Source organism: Acomys minous, assembly GCF_964271855.1.
Source record: "Acomys minous genome assembly, chromosome: 3".
Taxonomy (NCBI): domain Eukaryota; kingdom Metazoa; phylum Chordata; class Mammalia; order Rodentia; family Muridae; genus Acomys; species Acomys minous.
The window spans coordinates 101,528,722-101,547,131 of record NC_140485.1 but is presented as its reverse complement, the minus strand read 5'-3'; the positions used below and the strand labels follow the sequence as shown (position 1 = coordinate 101,547,131).

Here is an 18,410-nt window from a genome sequence, read left to right as displayed (position 1 = left end):
AAGGGGGGAGTGGTACCCCAGAGAGACAGAGACAGAAGAGAGGAGAGAGAGAGGAAGAGGAAGTGAAAGAGAGAAAGAGGGGGTAGAGAAAGAGGAGAGAGAGAGAGGGCTGCCAAGTGGATGGTTTGTCCTTTTGTATAGCCCTGGGCAGGGCCACGCCCCTGTATCAGGTAAGCAATGACATCACAAGTAGGCAGACTGAAGCAGAATCCTAACACCTTGGGCATCACCATGGTCGCAGGCAGCAGACCAGACCAGGGACATCAGCATGGCCTTCAGTGGTGATACAAGCCACAGACACCGACACAGACACCTGCTGCTAGCTGCATGGCCACAGACCCAGGCATGGGCCTCGGTGGTGGCACGGACTGGGACTTGGCCATGGCCTCAGGTGGCAGGCCACGCTGCTGACATCAGGCTGGTCCTCTCCGCCCTCTAGTTTCCAGTTCCGCCTCTTCTCATTATGCTCACACTGCTCTACTTCCCTCCCTGTCCCATCTGTCCATCACATACTTGTACAATGTAGTGGCTCTCGCTTCCGGGTGTCTTCTTCCGCCCGTGCGGTGTGGCGCGGCAGTGGGCGGGCCTTTCTTCTGCTCTTTTTAATTACTAGTAAGTTCTGGAGTTTTAACTTCTTAGTTGAAATGAGCAAATATCTAATATATCCCTATTACGGGCTAGATACATGGGAGTGTTACGAGAACACAGCAGCAGACAATGTGGCGGCTTCCATAGACGTTCAAGGAGGAAGTGCTGCATGATTTGACAAACCCACTAAAATACTGCACAGAAAAACGGAGAGAAAAAGAACCCATGAAACTGGTACACGAGATGAAATGCCAGCCAGTCAAATATTAGGACCTATGTTCAAACCTCCAGCACCCATATAAAAAGCCAAATGTGGTTCTTGTGATCCAAGCGCTAGGGAGACAAAGGTGGGTGAGTTCCTGAACTTTTTAGCACCTAGCTAGACTAGCCAGTCACTGAACTCTGAACTGAGTGACTGACAGAGAGAGGAAGACACTGGATATTAACCTTTGACCTCCACATACCTGCGCACACATGCGCACATGCATACATGCACACATGCATGCACACACTCAAATGAATAAAACAGAAGGGACAAGTAGCCTGGCTAATCTAGGCTTAATATTATGCGATCTTCACAACATATCCCACCTCTTTTTTATTCCTTTGTCTCCATCTCTCATGTTACTCTTAGACGTGAGTGAGGTGTTGCTGTGGGAACAGAAAGATGTCCTTACTTCCTAGTTGGTACATCAGCATGTGTTTGTATGACAGTCTTCTCCACCAGCTGTAAGTTATTTTGGACTAGGGACTTTGCCTCATTTGTCTTTGGAATTCAGTAACTAGCCATACAGCCTGGCTCACAACGCCCGCTGGATGGAATGATGGCCATTTTTTCATTTCTGTCTTATCCATTGTGAGTCTGGAGTGGCTTAAAAAGCCATTACTTAGGGGAAGATAAATTATGTTTTACAGAAGCTCCAAAATCTGTTTCCAGTAATCAATCGAGGTTTACGTGTCACAGACAACAAAGATTTTAATTGCTTAGAGCCACAAAACAGGCACAGTGTTTTGACAACCATAACGTTTTCATTCTGTTAAGTACTAGTATAAATGCACAAGCTACTAACTTTTCATTTAACTATTGGTAGGTTTCATTTCCCACACCAAGAGCTCACATACAGGTAATATCGAGATGGCTGGGGCTAATATATTTAAAACAGAACATGTCACTTACGAATGCATTTTTCCCCTGTGGGGAGGCTGCAACTGTTTAAACTGCCTTCTTAATAGTCCTTTGGAAACTTCTGTAATTTATTCGTGTTGTTAAGAGCATATATACTAATGTTCCTTTGAACATGAACTAGTTCCTGAAGAGAATGGTTTAATAAATTCTGTTTTTTAAATTTTTTTTTAGTTTTTAAATATTTTTTATTTAATTTATTCAGATTACATCTCAATTGTTATCCCATCCCTTCTATCCTCCCATTCTTCCCTCCCTCTTGCTTTCACCCTTTTCCCCTCCCCTATGTCTGTGACTGAGGGGGACCTCCTCCCCCACTATATGATCATAGGCTATCAAGTCTCATCTTGGTAGCCTGCTTATCATGATGGGCAGATCTGGGCCCAGGAGTTCTGCTCATACTACTGCACCAACCAAAGACAATGCATGCTATGAACATCGAACCCCTATTCAGTTCTAGCCAATGGACAGGACATTCTCCACAGCTGAGTGGATAGCGGGGACTGACTCTGACACGAACTCTGGTGACCCTTATTTGTCCACTTCGCCTTGGTGGGGAGGCCTGGTGGCACTCAGAGAAACGATAAATTCTGTTTTTAACTGGCATTGATACATGCAGAATCTCTAATCATGTTCTAGAAATTAGACAAGCACTATAAATACAAATATGTTCATTTTCTCCATTTCCCCATCAAATATGAGATCACTCTAAGGAACACATCAAAGAGTTACAGAATTCCTGTGCTCATTTTTCCTTCCCTGCTCGTCTCTCCATGACACGTTCCCCCAAACACATGCATTGTGTGGAGGTGAGGCTTGTTAATGATGGAGTAATAATAATGATTATTGAGCTCTTTCCATAAAGAAGAAATCATACTGAGAACATTAGAAGAGGCTGGAGAGATGGCTCAGCAGTTAAGAGCATTAGCTGCTCTTCCAGAAGACGTAGGTTTGATTCCAAGCACCCACATGGGGGGATTACGGATATCTATAACTCCAGTCCAAGAGATTTAATGGCTTCTCTTGGCTGTCCTGATCACTACACATACCTGATGCACAGGCATACATGCAGGGTCAACATTCATACACATAAATACAATTAATTAATTTAATAAGGACCATTAGACAATGACTTCATTCCTATATTACTACAACATGAAAAATATGTAGAATATGCAGATGAACTGACTTCTACTGTCTGTCTAAATGTTTGACACAATTTTTTTACTTTTTAAAAATTAAAAAAATTACATATACGTTTATATTATTACACATATATTAAACAAACTATACAGCAAGAAGTCTGACACTTTCTTAAGGTGTTTTTTGCCTTTTAGTTTGAGCTTTCTTTTAAAAATTGTTTATGTATATATAGGCATTTCATGAACCCAAAAAGAGAAAAGAAAAATGAATGTATAAATCATCTTTTACTGTTTTACACATTTATTATTTTTGTTTTTAGTAGTAACTGTTGCTGGCAATTGGATGAATTCTCTATAGACCTTTTCTAATACAAAAAGGCAAATATGTGTACAAGCATATATATGTTTATTTTAAAAATTGGAACATACAAATACTACTTTTTCCTTTGTGGGTTTTTTGTGTGCGTGCGTTAAATACACATCAAGTTACCACAGTCTCTTTCAAGTCTTCACATTTTCCATTTACTGAGGATTTTAGCTTCTTTTCATTATAATTTTTTCCATCTGTCCTAGTTTTGCTTCTGTTGCTGTGACAAAACACCCCAACCAAAAATGCCTTAGACGGTAAATAAGTTTGCCTTATAATTCAAGACGATGATCCATCATCGAGGGGAAGTCAAGACATGGACTTCACACTCGATATCCGCAGTCAAGAGCAGACAGAAATGAGACGTACCCATGCTGCCACTTCCTTCTAGCCATCATCTAGCCTTTTCCTGTCTCGTGTAGGACCTACTGTCTAGGGAATAGTGCTGCCCACAATGGATCTTTCTACATTAACCTATCCTGAAAGCAAATTCCCACGGACGTAGTCACACACTGTGGTCTAGACACCCTTCAATTGAGGCTCTCTTCTCAAGTGATCCTAAGTTGTAGCAGATTGATATTTAATGTTCACGATTGTCCTACTTCACGTATCACTTAGTTTTAAGGATTCCATTGTCCTTACCTCTCAGATCCTCTGATTCTTCCTCTATGGTGATCTTCCTGTCCACACTACCTCAGTTAATATCCCATTGGGAATTATCTGGATAAGCAAGGTCAACATCAGCATTCTTATTTCTACCTCCACCGCAGTATAAAACCAATTCATTTTCAGGCACTTGACAATTCTTTAAAGCCAGTGGTATCTGGAACATAGCAATTCTTACTTTTAAAAATTATCTTTCACTGCTATTATGTTCTCACTTCTTTCTGAATATTCATGGAAATCATTATAGTCACTTCATTGACATATAATTTCTCACCTCTTTATACTCTATAGAAAAAAATCACAATTAAAAAAAGGCATTATTCTTTTCTTCCTGTTTCCATGTCTGTTTTAACTCTGAACCTCTTGTCATTGCCAGATACTTGGTTTCTCCAATTTAAAAAGTAAAAATGCACTGATGTAGCCCTGAGATTTGCTTTCGCTGACAGTAGGCTGCAGGAAGGAGGGGTTTGTCAATTCTGAGCATAAGGCACAAGGCATCTGGGATTCCCCACTTTCCTCTGGGCACTCCCAACTGTCGTGGAAATGAGGCTGGGCTCTGCTTCTCTGAGAAGGAAGGGAATAGACTCATGAGCGTAAGCACCAGGAAAGAGGGTTAATGGGTAGCTACATTTAAGTAAACCGAAGGAGCATTAGAGGTCATAATTTAGAGAAAGATCATCCGATATCAGCTCTAAGATAAATGACTTGGCTGGTAAGCTATAAGTCCTCAACTTGCCGTGTTTCCTGGGGAGTGTGATGACATCACAAAAGGAAAAGCAACCCTGAGTGTCCAAGGGGATGAGGAGCCCTGAAGTCTAAGAGAAGAACGTTCCCAGGCAGGAGAGCGGGGCCCTGCAGGGGAAATACTTTGACCAACTGTAGCACAGAGCCTTCAAGCCTTCCTGCATGAGGCACCTTGGAATGTCCCTTGCCTTGGTTCCTGGGGGAAGTTCATCAAGGCTCCATCTAGCCTTGTGATAAGGTGAGTCACAGTATTTCACGTGAAAACGCATGGAATGGAATGTTAATTTGCCTCTACTTCTGTATGAGTTGCCTTAATTTAAATGTGGAAATCACTTAAAATTCTTGTTTTCATTCCTTTCATGTTAGAATATATGCTTATGGTAAAGATGAAAACAAGAAAGAATATATGACTATACTGATGGTTTGGAATTATCCTTGAGTGATTGAAAAGTATACTAAGTGGGAGATAAATTTTTTTAGAAGTGTAGATGCAACATAGTAAAATAAATCCTCCCAACATTTTTTTAATGAGAAGTTCAGATTAAAGTATCCAGAAAAGTAAAAGGCCTTTTATAGTCATTGTTATTGTTATGTTTTAAGTTAGAGAAACCTCACAGGACAATACTGCCTTTTCTTGAGATCATTTGCACAGCCAGATCGCAGTACCATGGTAGGCAGAGAAAAACACGTTAGAGTTGATTTAAAATCGGGGACTAAGGCTCACTTGTTAAAGTCTTGCCATGAAAGCATGAGGCTCCGATGTTGGATTCCCAGCATGCACGCAAGAAGCTGGGCATGCTGTCCTTTGCCTGTAGCCGCAAAAGAAACAGGCACATTTGCATGTTCAAATAAAATAAAAGCATGTATATGCTTGAACATACATCTACATTTTGTGTGTGTCCATTTGATTTGGGGACATAGAGATGAGGCTATCTGGGACGCATTGGCCATCTAGTATTGCTGGACTTGGGGAGCTCAGAGTTCAGTGAGGGAGGCTGCTCCATAGCAAACAAATAACAACAAAATAAGCAGAGAGTGGTAGAAAAAGACACTTGTAGTGGTTCAAATGAGAAATGCTTGCCTTAGTCTTGGGAATTAAAATTTTGTTGTTGTTGTTGGGTTTTTTTGTTTGTTTGGTTGGTTTTTTTGTTTTGTTTTGTTTTGTTTTTTTGAGACAAGGTTTCTCTGTGTAGCGTTGGCTGTCCTAGACTCACTTTGTAGACCAGGCTGGCCTCGAACTCACAATGATCTGCCTGCCTCTGCCTCCTGAGTGCTGGGATTAAAGGTGTGTGCCACCATGCCCAGCCCTTGAACATTTTTTGTTTGTTTGTTTTGTTGTTGTTTGAGACAGGGTTTCTCTGTGTAACAGCCCTGACTATCCTGGAACTCTCTTTGTAGACCAGGCTGGCCTCGAACTCAGAGATCGGCTGCCTCTGTCTCCCAGGTGCTTGGATTAAAGGCATGCTCCACCACACCCCGCTAAACCACCCCCACCCCCACATCCCCCATCAGGCCCCAAGTTGGTGCTGCTGTTTGGGGAGGCTTAGGAGGTGTGGCCTTGTTGGAGGAAGTATGTCACAGGAAGCAGGCTTTGAAACTTTAGTTTTCTCTCTCTGCTTTGTGCTTATGGTTCAAGATGTGAGCTCCCAGCTTGATGGTCCTGACACCATGCCTGCTTCCGGCTTCCGTGCATCATCATCGACTCCCTGAAACAACGTAACATCGACAACTCCAACAGGTATTTGCTTAGACAGTTCTCAGCCCCTGCCCCCATGGTCGTATTTTTCTTGGCATCCCATTTGAGATTCCCATGGCCTTGACCCTGATTCCAGTGTATTAACCAAAATAATTAAAGTAATCTAAAACAAATAGAAACATTATACATAAAATAATAAGTGGCATGCAGTGTTATGTCTAAAATAATTACTCTTCCATGAATGAGTATTTCAGGGTTACTTCGGGCATCATCTAACTTTGATGGTCATTATGTTTTCTGTTGTTATTTTTTGTTTTGCCTTTAAAAACTATACAACTGCCAGGTGGTGGTGGCCCACGCCTGTAATCCCAGCACTTGGGAGGCAGAGGCAGGTGGATCCCTGTGAGTTCAAGGCCAGCCTGGTCTACAAAGAGAGTCCAGGACAGTCAAGGCTACACAGAGAAACCCTGTCTCGAAAAACAAAAACAAACAAACAAACAAACAAAACCAAAACAAACAAAAAACTGTACCGCTAAGTCTGGGCACTGAGAGATTTTTTTTTTTCAGAGGCCCACGACCCGCTCTTTGTCTGGCCATCAATAAAAAGAACTTAAAGAAACCTTTAATTGCCTTAATCAGCATGGTTCTGAATAATTATCTTTTGTGGATCATTTCAGTCTCCCTCTGCAAATAGAAGCCTAAACAAACTCATTTTTCCATAGGCTACCTTGTTCATAGTGTTTTGTCACTGCAATGAGAAAATAGCTAATACACTGTTATTTTATACAGCTTAAAATACTTGGGATTACTGAAATTAGAAAGATGAGCCAGTAGTTAAGTGCACTTGCAGTCCTTGCAGAGGACCTGTGCTCAGTTCCAAGTACCTGGACTCAGTTCTCAGCACCCACATGACAGCTTCCAGCTGTCTGTGACTCCATTTCCAGGAGCTCTGACATCCTCTTCTGCCCTCTGCAGCCACCACACACACACGACGCACATACATGTATGCAGGCGATAGACGCATATACCCAAAGATAAATATGCTAACCAATTTGAGATTATTATCCCTCTGTCATAATTGAAGATTCCTAAAGGCTCAGAAGTGAAGCCACTTGATCTGACACACGCACAAAATACTAATATCGCTGTGGCATTTTTCTTTTCTCTTTATCTGCAGGTGGCGGGGCAACGTCTCTAATAGTTAAAGATAGAACAAAAGACTGACATAAGTCCCCAGCAATAGAAGATACCGAAGAACCCCAAGATGTTCAAAGGAGATCAAAATAAAGAAAAATGTCAACTAAATTTGCATCACCATTTAGAAGCATTTTACAACAACTACTTCATTTAATCACAACAGTGATCTTAATGGTGTAGATTCTTTTCTCTTCTGTTGGCAGAAGAAAAACTGCGCATAACAGGATCAAGAGGGAACACCTCAGACATCTGGAGGACCCAGCACAGAGCCGACCACTTGCTTCACAGTGGAGAAACAAGTGGCTGCTGGCGTGTGAGAGGCTGTGGTCTCTCACGAAGGAGAGAGAGCTCAGGTGACAGGAAGAATAGAACAAACCTTGGTGCCTGCTTAGGTTCTCCTACACAGAACCCATGGATATGGAGAGATGACTGGCTGAACCCTACCTCATGGAAGTTTTAATGTTATGCAGGAAATTTTATATAAGAAACAACAACAACAACAACAACAACAACAACAACAACACACACACACACACACACACACACACACACACACACACACACAAACCCCAAACCATTAAACACATCAAGTGTTTAAAATTTAAGAGGAAAATGGGAGGGAGGGAGGAATGGGAGGATAAAGGGATGGGATAAGAACTGAGATGTAATATGAATAAATTAATAAAATAAATTTAAAAAATAAAATAATAAAAAATAAACTACAACAAATAAAATAAAATAAAATTTAATTTTGATTCATGTGTATCTGAATACTTAAGAAAACACAATTGGCTGATTTCGTTTCAGCAATTACATAAAAGGCATTTCTCATTTCCCAGAGCTATGTACCACTTGAATTTGCTTGGAGTTTACCCAGTTTTAACATTGAAAGCCCTTGTTCTCTGGTCAGCAAACTGTTTATCATGTCGTTGACAGATTGTAAGACTGCTAGCCTTAAAAGCATGTGAACACAGGTGCTTGTCTTCAAGAGTTCCTTTGGGTCAATCTCCCCCAGTCTTCCAGTCTTCTGGATTTTTCCTTTTTCAGAATGTAACAACACTGTTTCCTAAACTCTGAGTTGATTTGTCTTAGGCAAATCTAGAGAAGGATCCTGTACATTGGATCTCTGAATTGGTGGTTTGAAATGCTGGTAATCTGTCCTAAGAAGAAGCCAGATGCTTAGCTACAAATCCTCCTCCGCGATAGCTCTGCTGGCCAGGCAGGTCTGATGTGCAGTAAGTGTTCTGCTTTTGCCTCCTCTTGTGTGTTGGTGTGGAAGACAGAGAAGGAGGACAGAGAGAGAGAGACAAGCAGACTCTCAGACAGCTCCCTTCACCCTGCGGCAGCCGGGAGCCCAGACTTTGGATTCTGTTGCTAGCCTTCAGAGGAATTTCCTCATGTCCTTGACATCTTAGCCAAATGTAATTTTAAGCTGTTAGTCTGTCAGCTCTGGATAATTCTTAGCTATGTCATAGTGTTGTGGTGGGAATTGATTAATATTTATGAACACATTTAAGTGAGAAAGTGCAATATAAATATTACTGCATGCACTAAAAAATTGTTTCCTACATAGGATGATGCACAAAGAAAATAAGCCACAGACTGTAGTGTTCTTGGAACAGTTTTTAAGTGGTGATCAGTTATCTGTGCTCGCCTTTTCATCTTTTATTCGTTTAGTGCTTTTGTGATTTAATGTTTCCAACAATGATTTCTGTTAAATTTATTTTTTGTATTGTTGCCACGCTTTGATGTATTTTGTTTCCTGTTAAGTTCAATGCATCTTTCTATTTCCAGTTAGTTTGTAAATCATTGACTGTGATTTTCCTGCTTTGAAATTTGTCCAGCATGCTCAGGATATTTGTCATCACTTAAGAATGGGTATTGAAATGCATTGCTGAAGAGAGCAGATACACCTCTGCTTAGCTTTACTGTATATAAGATTTCTGCCTTGTAAATTCTTTCTTCATTCTTGAATTTGCAAGCATAAAATTAGGAGTAGATTTGATTGGAAAAATGGGATTTTGAGTATAATAAAATTATACTTAAGTGTTTGGTTAGGTTTGCAACTCATATAAAAGAAATAATACTTTTCTCATGAAACATATGATTAATAAGCATCAACATGTTAACAATAGCAGTTTTTTTAAAAATAATGCTAAATGTTGAGTTAGCACAGATCAAGACCATTTTCGTTTTGTTTTGAGACAGGTTCTCCTGATGACCATATTTGCCTGAACTCACTATGTCCCTAAGGGTGACCTTGAACTCTTGATTCATCTGTCTTCACCTATTTTTCAGTGTTGTGAGTACAGTCATTCCCTGCCATGCCTGGGTAGAAATATTACTTGAAAAATTCATACCCATGCTATCCTAGTGGTGAGGTAACTGCCATTTTTAATATCTTAATATTTAGTAAGTTCTATACCATGTCTAAATTAAAATGACCACCGTACATATTTTCTCATGACTAAACTGGCTCCACACACTGGCTGCATTAGTAGAGACAGTTACATGTCTTATATGATGTTTCCAAACAAAACATTGTTCCACGTAAGGCTGGTGGCTGTCTCAGACCTAGTGTGCTACTGTATTAGTGCTTTCGTAGAATCAATCCTGATGGAGGGCCTGGTTAGAATGTTTGTGAAAATTAGATTGCCCAGAGATTACCATATTTACAAAATAAACTCTAGATGATAAAATTCATAAGCTGATGATTAAACACAATTTTAAAGTATTAGTTGCTAATAACAAGTATATACTGGGCAGAACTAGGAGGTGTTTTCAGAAGTCTAACATAGAGAGCAAAAGTCGCTTAAAGAAGGGAAACTCTGAAAAGGAAGAATAAATGCTCCCAAGAGGCAGATGATCTCATCCTAACACATGCTGGGGTATGACCCTTTCTCAGTCTTTCCAAAATTCCACAGAAATATCTGGTAATTAAAACCAGAGTGCATTAGAGACTCACTGCTATGCTATTTTTATGCAACCCCTTCTTTCTTTTTTTCAATATTTGTTAATCAATCACACAAAATCCCTCTTTAATTCCTAGTGAACTTCCTCATGACAAATTTATTCCATCTAGGCCCAACTTCCTAGGGGTATTTCCTTTTTTGAGGATGCCCTGTGCTTTTCGCAGAGATTTAGGAAACACCAACCTTACCAGCATCATCAGTTTGCTTAAAATCCTAAAAGATTTTTTTTCTCCTACTTACCACAGATATCTAACCTTATCTACATCATCAGTAATGTTAGCTTCAACTCCTTCAAAGATAACCCATAAATCTATGAGGCTGAAAACCAGTTATTTCTTAGTTAGGTCATTGCTCTATTAGAGGGACCTCTCAGGGTCTGCTTGATCATGGATGCAGGTGAGTGTGTCACTCTTCCCTGGGACACTGCCATCGCTCATTGAAGGGGAAGAAAGTCCATTCAAGTGTACATTTCCTCCCCCTGGAAGGCTCTTACCTGGAAGTGATAGGCAGCTATTCTAATTACATTTTATTGGGCAAAGCAAAACACATGGGTGTGCTTATATCCCCAAACAGAAAAGGATCAATCTGCGTTGAAAGGGGGAGAACTGGAAATCCGCTGAACCATGATAATACTACGTATCATATTTGATAAGTTAGATAATCTTTTTATTAAAAAAAATATTTTCACTTATGTAATAATCACCATCTGAATGAGGAGGCATCATGTGGCAATCTGGCACACAGACATGATCACAACAGAGTGTCAGCTCCTGAGCATCACGGCACATTCAGCGCCCTTGTGTGGTAGTAGTTTCTTAAACTCTTCCTCCAACAATAGGAAATTGCTGAGCATCACAGTCAGCTCTCCATGCTGCACAGGAACATTTCCATTTTCCTCCTTCTCCTGAGCTACAGTTGCTGTCCATTTTTCTACCGCCCTTTCTGCCTTACTCTTAATTTTCTCTGGTTATCACTTTCCTACCATTTCTGTAAAATCTACTTTAATGCTTCTGAGCATAAACAAGATATGCTACTGCCTTTCATTTGGGCTACTTATTTTTATTTTACTTAACATAAACTCTTCTAGTCACATTGGTGTTCATTTCATTGCTTTTTTTTTTTTAGGTCTGAAGAATAATCTGTTTTTGTACACATGTTTTCTTGATCCTTGGTAGGCATTGTGGTAACTTCAAACGGTGATTGTGAATAGTGCTGTACACGTTGGAGGTGTATGGATCTCTTTGATTTGCTCATTGTATACCTTTGAGCAAGGAGATTAAAACTACCATACTTCTGTCTACCCTGGTGTAGGCTTAGACTTTTCAAAAACCTACTTTATGTAGGGTTCTTAAACTTCTCTATCTTTCTTCCAACCCACCCACCAAAGGTAGGGGAGAAAGGTCAGTAGGAAAAGGGGTCTCTGGACTTTTTTAGATGTGGTTCCTTGGGGGTGATTCCACTCTTCAATATCAGGATACCAGCAGTCCATCAAATAGCAAACAACAAACATCAGCAGTAGTGGCATGATCCAGCAGAAACAGCAAGACTCCGCTGAGTGCCAGAAGAAGTTCTCTGGCGTGTTTCTCTCTGCCAAGTGAAACATAGAAAAGCAGAGGCTAACAAAATGATGTGAGCCATTGCAAAGCATAGCAATGCAAAAGCGTTGTCTTACTGTCTGTGGGCTTCTATGTATCCCTTCTCTGAGTCCACACAGGGATGTATTTCCAGCTGGCAAAAGCCACACCCCTTGGGTGAGACAGCTACCAGCAAAACATCATGAGCCCTGTTGTGCCTCTGTTTTCAGCCAACAAATAGCACATGTCTCTCCTGAGTCTGTTTTCAGCTGACCAAGATCACCTGCCTCCTCATGAGTTTGCTTTCAACTGAGGATAAACTACAAACATTTCCACATCCCACATTTAGGGGGAAAAACACATAAAAGGAACCAAAACTGACTGCAACTGGCTCTTCCAGTGAATGCCCAACCACATCATTTCAATACAATGTATATCCCGTCACATACTTTTTGACACAATGTATATCCCCAAGACATCCTTTTGGCATCTTGACTCAGCTATGTAACTGCAATGAGATGATGTTGCACTGGAATTTTGATTTACATTTTCTGATGATTACTGGTGTTAACCATTTTTCGTACTTCTTGTCTTTGTGTATGTCCTTTTTAAAGAACTATGTATTTATACTGATTTCCTTATATTTTCTATAAAGGGATTTAAAAATTGAAGTAACTGCTCATTTTAAATTGGATTATTCAGTGTTCACTGTTCATATTCTTTATATTGTTATTCCTGGCATATTCTGGAATTAATCCCCTATTAGGTGAACAGGTTGTAATATTTTCTCCCATTCTCTAACTCTCTCTTCATTATGTTGGTCATTTACTTTGTTTCATAAATGCTTTTTGGTTTAATACAATTCCATGTGTCTACTTTTGCTTTTGTTGTCCATGATTTAGGGATCTTGTCCAAAGATGTAATTGCCTATAGTGATGCCATGAAAGCATTCCTCTCTGTTTTTCTTTTTGTTGAATTTATAGTTTCTAACAGTTTTAGGTGTTTGATTCATTACTACTCTCTCTCTCTCTCTCTCTCTCTCTCTCTCTCTCTCTCTCTCTCTCTGTGTGTGTGTGTGTGTGTGTGTGTGACCACATGCATCTAGCTATTCTCAGGACCATTTACTGAAATGATTGTGTTGTGAATGTTTGTTTCATTTATTCATATACTTTCAGTGTAATTATCAAAGATGAGTTGGATGCTAATGGACATATTTATTTCTGGACTCTCTGTTTTGCTTCACTGTTTTATGCCAATGCCATGCTGCTTTGCTTACTATACTTTTAGTATGTGTTCTGAGGTTAGATATGATGTTTCTAGTTTTTGCTCTGATTAAGATTGTTTTTGCTACTTGGAGTATTTTGTTTTTCCATGTAAGTTTTCTGATCATTTTCCTTTCTGTGGATTATTACACTGTTAATTTACAATAATGAATGACAATTTGTCGATTTGGCAAAGTGACTATAAATCTCGGAGATAATTATTATTTCAGTCTATGAATATAGTTCCTAGTTTTTCTTCAACATTTTCATCAACGGTTTGTACAGATTTTATTGTACAGATTCCTTACTATTTTGGTAAAATTTATTCCCAGACACAATAAATTCTATTTATTTACTTTATAGCTCTTGTAAATTAGATTACTTTCTTGATGCTATCAGCAAGCTCACCACTAGTGTAAAGTGGTGTAAGATGCTATTAGTGTTGTATTTTGATTTTTTTATCTTGCAATTTTATTTACTATTGAATTTATTTATTATTTCTGGCAGATTTCTGCATAACTTTTAGGTTTTCAATATGTAAAAATAGTACAATGTTATAATTTTATTTCTTTTCTTGTTTAGATGCTTTTTTTTTCTTTCTCTTGACTCACTGCTTTGGCTATGTCTTCTAATGCCGTGATAAGTAAGATTGGTAAATGTGGTCACCATTTTCTTGTTTCTTTTCCTTTGAGGAAGTACTTCAATGCTTCCCTATTTCCTATTCACTCTAATTATGGAGTTTGTCATATATTATTTGTTCATTTTGTATACCCAGCTTGTTGATTTTAATTATGAAAGAATGTTGAATTTTACTGAATATTTTTGTTCCTATTGAGATGATTATATTGATTTTTGTCCTTTGTTTTGTTAATATGATATATTTATTGATTGGTGTATGTTGCATCTCTGAGGTAAATCTCAGTAGGCCAGTTTGTGTAATCTCCTTGATTTACAACATGTTGGCTTTTGTTTGTCTGTATTTTAGCTACGATTTTTTGCTTCATTGTATGTATCTTGGGATTGGTCTTAGTCTCCTCCTTTTGTGCAACTAGGGACTGACTCCATGCTAGGCAAGTACTCTGCCACTGAGCTATGAACCCAGACCTGAAGTTTTCTTGTTTTGTTATGTTATTGACTGGTTTTGGTATCAGATTAATGCCAGCCTCATAATGAATTTGAAAATGTTGATTTCTTTTAAAGTTTTTGAAATATTCTGAGATGAGTGGTTATTTCTTTAGGCTTTTGTTTTGCTTTTTTTTTTTTTTTAATTGCTGAACATTGAGCCCCTGGCCTCTGGCACAGTTGACAAGTGATGTGTCACTGGAGAACACTTCCAACCTGGTATAAGTTCTTTATGTGTTTCCTGGAACTCAGAAGACAAGCCATCTGGACCTAGGACCTTCTGTTGAAAGACTTTTAATTATCAGTTTAATTCTATTGATCATTATTGCCTTGTTTTGATTTTCTGTGATTTCAAGGTCCCATTTTGGTATATTACATTTGTTCACAAATGTCTTGCCTCTAAAAGTTCCAATTTATTGGTGTAATATTTCAATTTTTAAATATTTAAATTCCTTAATCCCATCCTCACATTCAGAGTTCAATAACTCAACAAATATTTGTTTGAGAGTCGTTTTTCCCCCTGTGCTCTATTCCAAATTTTGGAAATGATAAAAGGTGAATTAGGTCTAAATCTGAGGACTTTTGTGTAAAATAGAGTTTTATAACTTTCTAATAGTACTTGATACTTTTTGCTTCAAAGCTCTTTAAAAGATGGGCATTGTTTCAGAAATAGTTTGTCTAATATTGTCTCCTCCTTGGTTTGTAACTTCTATTTAAAGTATAGATCTCATATTTTTATGTCCACATAATGAAAAGCCCTGTGATATTTGATAGCCAGGCATTGGACAGGTTTTGTAAAAAGTGGAATTCAAAGAGGGAGAAATGGAAGACAAAGATGAAGATGTTACTTCTAAGCAGATTTATCCCTTGCTTAGATCTATATCACCTTTGTATCAATAGTATTGATTCAGTTACACTTTTGATTTGTGATGATCTCTTTCGCATAGATGATACTTTGGTCATTTTATTTAATTTTGTGCTCCCAACACCAGCCCAGTGTCTTATACATTACAGAAGCACAGTAAGTATTTGTTGAGTCAGTGAAGCAAAGGAGATATGCTTCAAGGACTATGGAAATAGATAGAGGTAAAAAGGCCAGCACTTTATAATGGTGACTATAGTGCATTTCCTACCACTGTACCGATATGTGGCATTAAGCCCTATCTTCTAAGGTAGATGGATCACACACAACTGCTTTTGATAGGCTAGCAGATAAGTGTTTCTGTTGTTGGGGAAAATCTCAATTGCCTCTGACATTAACTAGGCAACAAAGTTTCAGAGAATGACCCTGGCTGCTGACAATGGACCCCTTGCTGGAGGGCAAAGTGGAGGATGAGGAAGAGAGGGAGCAGCTCCATCTTTCACCAGTTTGTCTCTAGAACAGTAGGATGATGGATTTATTGTACAACTTCCACATATTTCTAAGGCTTTAAATGCTTTTCAAGTGTGCATTGGTGTTTTGCCTGCGTGTGTGTCTGTGTGAGGGTATCAGATCCTCTGGAACCGTAGTTACACACAGTTGTATGCCACCATGTGGGTGCCTAGAATTGAACCCAGCTCCTCTGGAAGAGCAACCAGTGCTCTTAGCCACTGAGCTATCTCTCTAGCCTCTCCTAAGGTTTTACGTTCTGAACTTTGGCTTAACCAAACATACAGAAACATGCACAGTCAACTTTGTAACGTTCTTACGAAGGAGAGCACATGAGGGCTGGAGAGATGGCTCAGCCATTAAAGGCTAGGCTCACAACCAAAGTGAAGAGCACACGACACAGGTTACAGACTTGCTGCACCTACAGACACACATGTCATTATGTTCACTGGGACAAAGCATGCTGGAGTTTCACTACAAGCCAAGAAATGCAAACGGCCTTTATTACTTCTGAGCATTTTTACTTTGCTTATTCTCCGAGGCACATTAAGTCCCAGAGACTTTGTTCCTTGCTCAAAATGAGCAGCTCCAACTTTCAAGGTCCAAAACACAATCGTCACTCTCTGAGCGGCTACACCACACACAGCAACCTCCATAAACACAGCTTAGCATATTTTTCTTTCTAAATAAACCTCGTTGAAAGAAATCATTATTATGAATTTAGGTAATAAAATGCCAGGCACATAGCAAACACCTAACCATTCTCGAGAGCCTTTCATTAGGTTTGAAGTATTGAAAGTATTTACTGTATCTAAGCACACTATTTCATTAACCTTGACTTTCAGAGATAGAAAGTTATAAGAAAAATAGAACGTTTTTTTAAAAAAATCAAGGAAAAAATGAAAAGAAGTGTTTTAAAAACATTCAAGCATTTAAACAGTAATGTGAATGTGGATAGTTGAAATCTGAATGTGGCTACCTAGAGATAGTCCATCATGAAAAGAAAAAATGCCAAGTACACTGCTCAAGGAAAGGCCTCAGCCAGGACCTCTTGGAGCTCTGCCCAGTGGCTTGGCATGGACACTGGAAAATTCTAAATCTGGGAAGTTAAGTATAGTGCTTCTTTTCTTTGTTTCCATGTAAAACCAGGTACATATAAATAAAGAACCTGTGTTTGTTGCTGATATCATTGCTAATGACTAGACACTTGAAAGTTTGTGCATAAGAGATAAATCTATTATATACCTTTTAAAGTAAGAAAACGCTGATGAGCTTTGTAGCAATATCCTTTTTTACCCTTTAGGTTAAGATTATTTTAATTTTATAGAAGTCTTGCAGAAGACACGCTACAGGAAAGGGAAGTCTGTGCGTCAGGCTGTATGTTCGGGGCCAATCCTAATTAGAAGGATTTGAAGGAAATTGTTATTACCACATTAAGAGCACAGACTGGGAAAGAGAACTGACAGGTTCTAATCTTGGCCTCTTGGATAACAATTTCTATGGCAACCTCTTTCCCATCTCCCCTTAACCATATCATTTTTTTTTTCTTCCATCCCAAGTCCTTGTGTGCTGGGAGTACAGATGCCCAGACCTCATTCCACATCTCCTGAATCATTTATTTTACAAGATGCCCATGTGGTTCATATGCTTCTTAAACTTTGAGAAGAACCTATTGGGAATGTTGGTGCCAACATTCAGGGACACTTTCAAAGGGACACTTGAGGTAGCTCAGACCCCCAGTAAAATCCCCGTGCTATCTCCTATCTCCAAGTCTCACTAGGTTGAATCCTTTCCTGTCCATCTTTGAAAGTGTGCAGAGTTGAGCTAGTTTTATGTCTGGATAAGATACTTTGGGAGTACCGGGTGAAATTGACCTTAGCCACTAAAGTATACCAGTTTTTCCATTGCTATTTGTTTCATTATTGTTTCTGTTCTTTCTGGGACACTTGGTATCTTGTTTGTTTGTTTGTTTTAACTTTAGCTCATAATTATCCTGTAGACATTACTCCTCCCACCCTCTAACTACTTTCTAGTGGCCATGTGACTTGAGAAACTTTTCTTCTAGATCTTCTAAGGTATATCAATAAAAGGGGCTCCCTGCTCACGGACAGAGAAATTATGGATTATACACAGACTAGTAACTAATCTAATTGTGAATGATACTGCTGACCTTTGTGGCTCATGCAGACATACTCTCACACTTCTAGGAGTCCCTGACTTACAGGAAACAAAGCAGGAAAACTCGCCTCTCCTCGGGGCTAGTGCATATCTGCTACATCAGAGCCACAGAGTTCTGGGAGAAGAGAAATTGGCCTAATGTTTTTGGTATAGGAATTTCTAACACTTTTAACAGTCAAGACTGCCATTTTAAAAGCACTTTCCTGTAATTAGAGAATTTCCTTGCCTTGACTTAGAGTGGTGGAGGCGTTGTTTCCCCAGAGGACAATAGGTGACCAACAGCTGTTTTGTGGTCACCGTACTGACTTACTGTTAGTTTCCTTGGGAACTCTCAGACATGATCAAATTTT

General features: G+C 39.2%; 1 long non-coding RNA gene across 6 annotated transcripts in view; it reads left to right on the top strand.

Moving 5' to 3' along the window:
* The first annotated feature begins 232 nt into the window (after nucleotides 1-232).
* Nucleotides 233-18,410, top strand: part of LOC311593972 — a 34,330-nt gene continuing 16,152 nt past the window's right edge. For 2 of the 6 annotated variants that reach the window (XR_014777883.1, XR_014777884.1), the window contains exons 1-6: nucleotides 233-4,928; nucleotides 6,327-6,428; nucleotides 7,564-7,936; nucleotides 9,792-9,885; nucleotides 10,801-10,951; nucleotides 11,681-11,726. This is a non-coding gene — a long non-coding RNA (uncharacterized lncRNA). Of the gene's footprint in view, nucleotides 4,929-6,326; nucleotides 6,429-7,563; nucleotides 7,937-8,422; nucleotides 8,492-9,791; nucleotides 9,965-10,800; nucleotides 10,952-11,680; nucleotides 11,727-18,410 lie in introns of those variants that run through there. The other 4 variants (XR_014777881.1, XR_014777882.1, XR_014777885.1 and 1 more) reach the window with 3 other exon arrangements.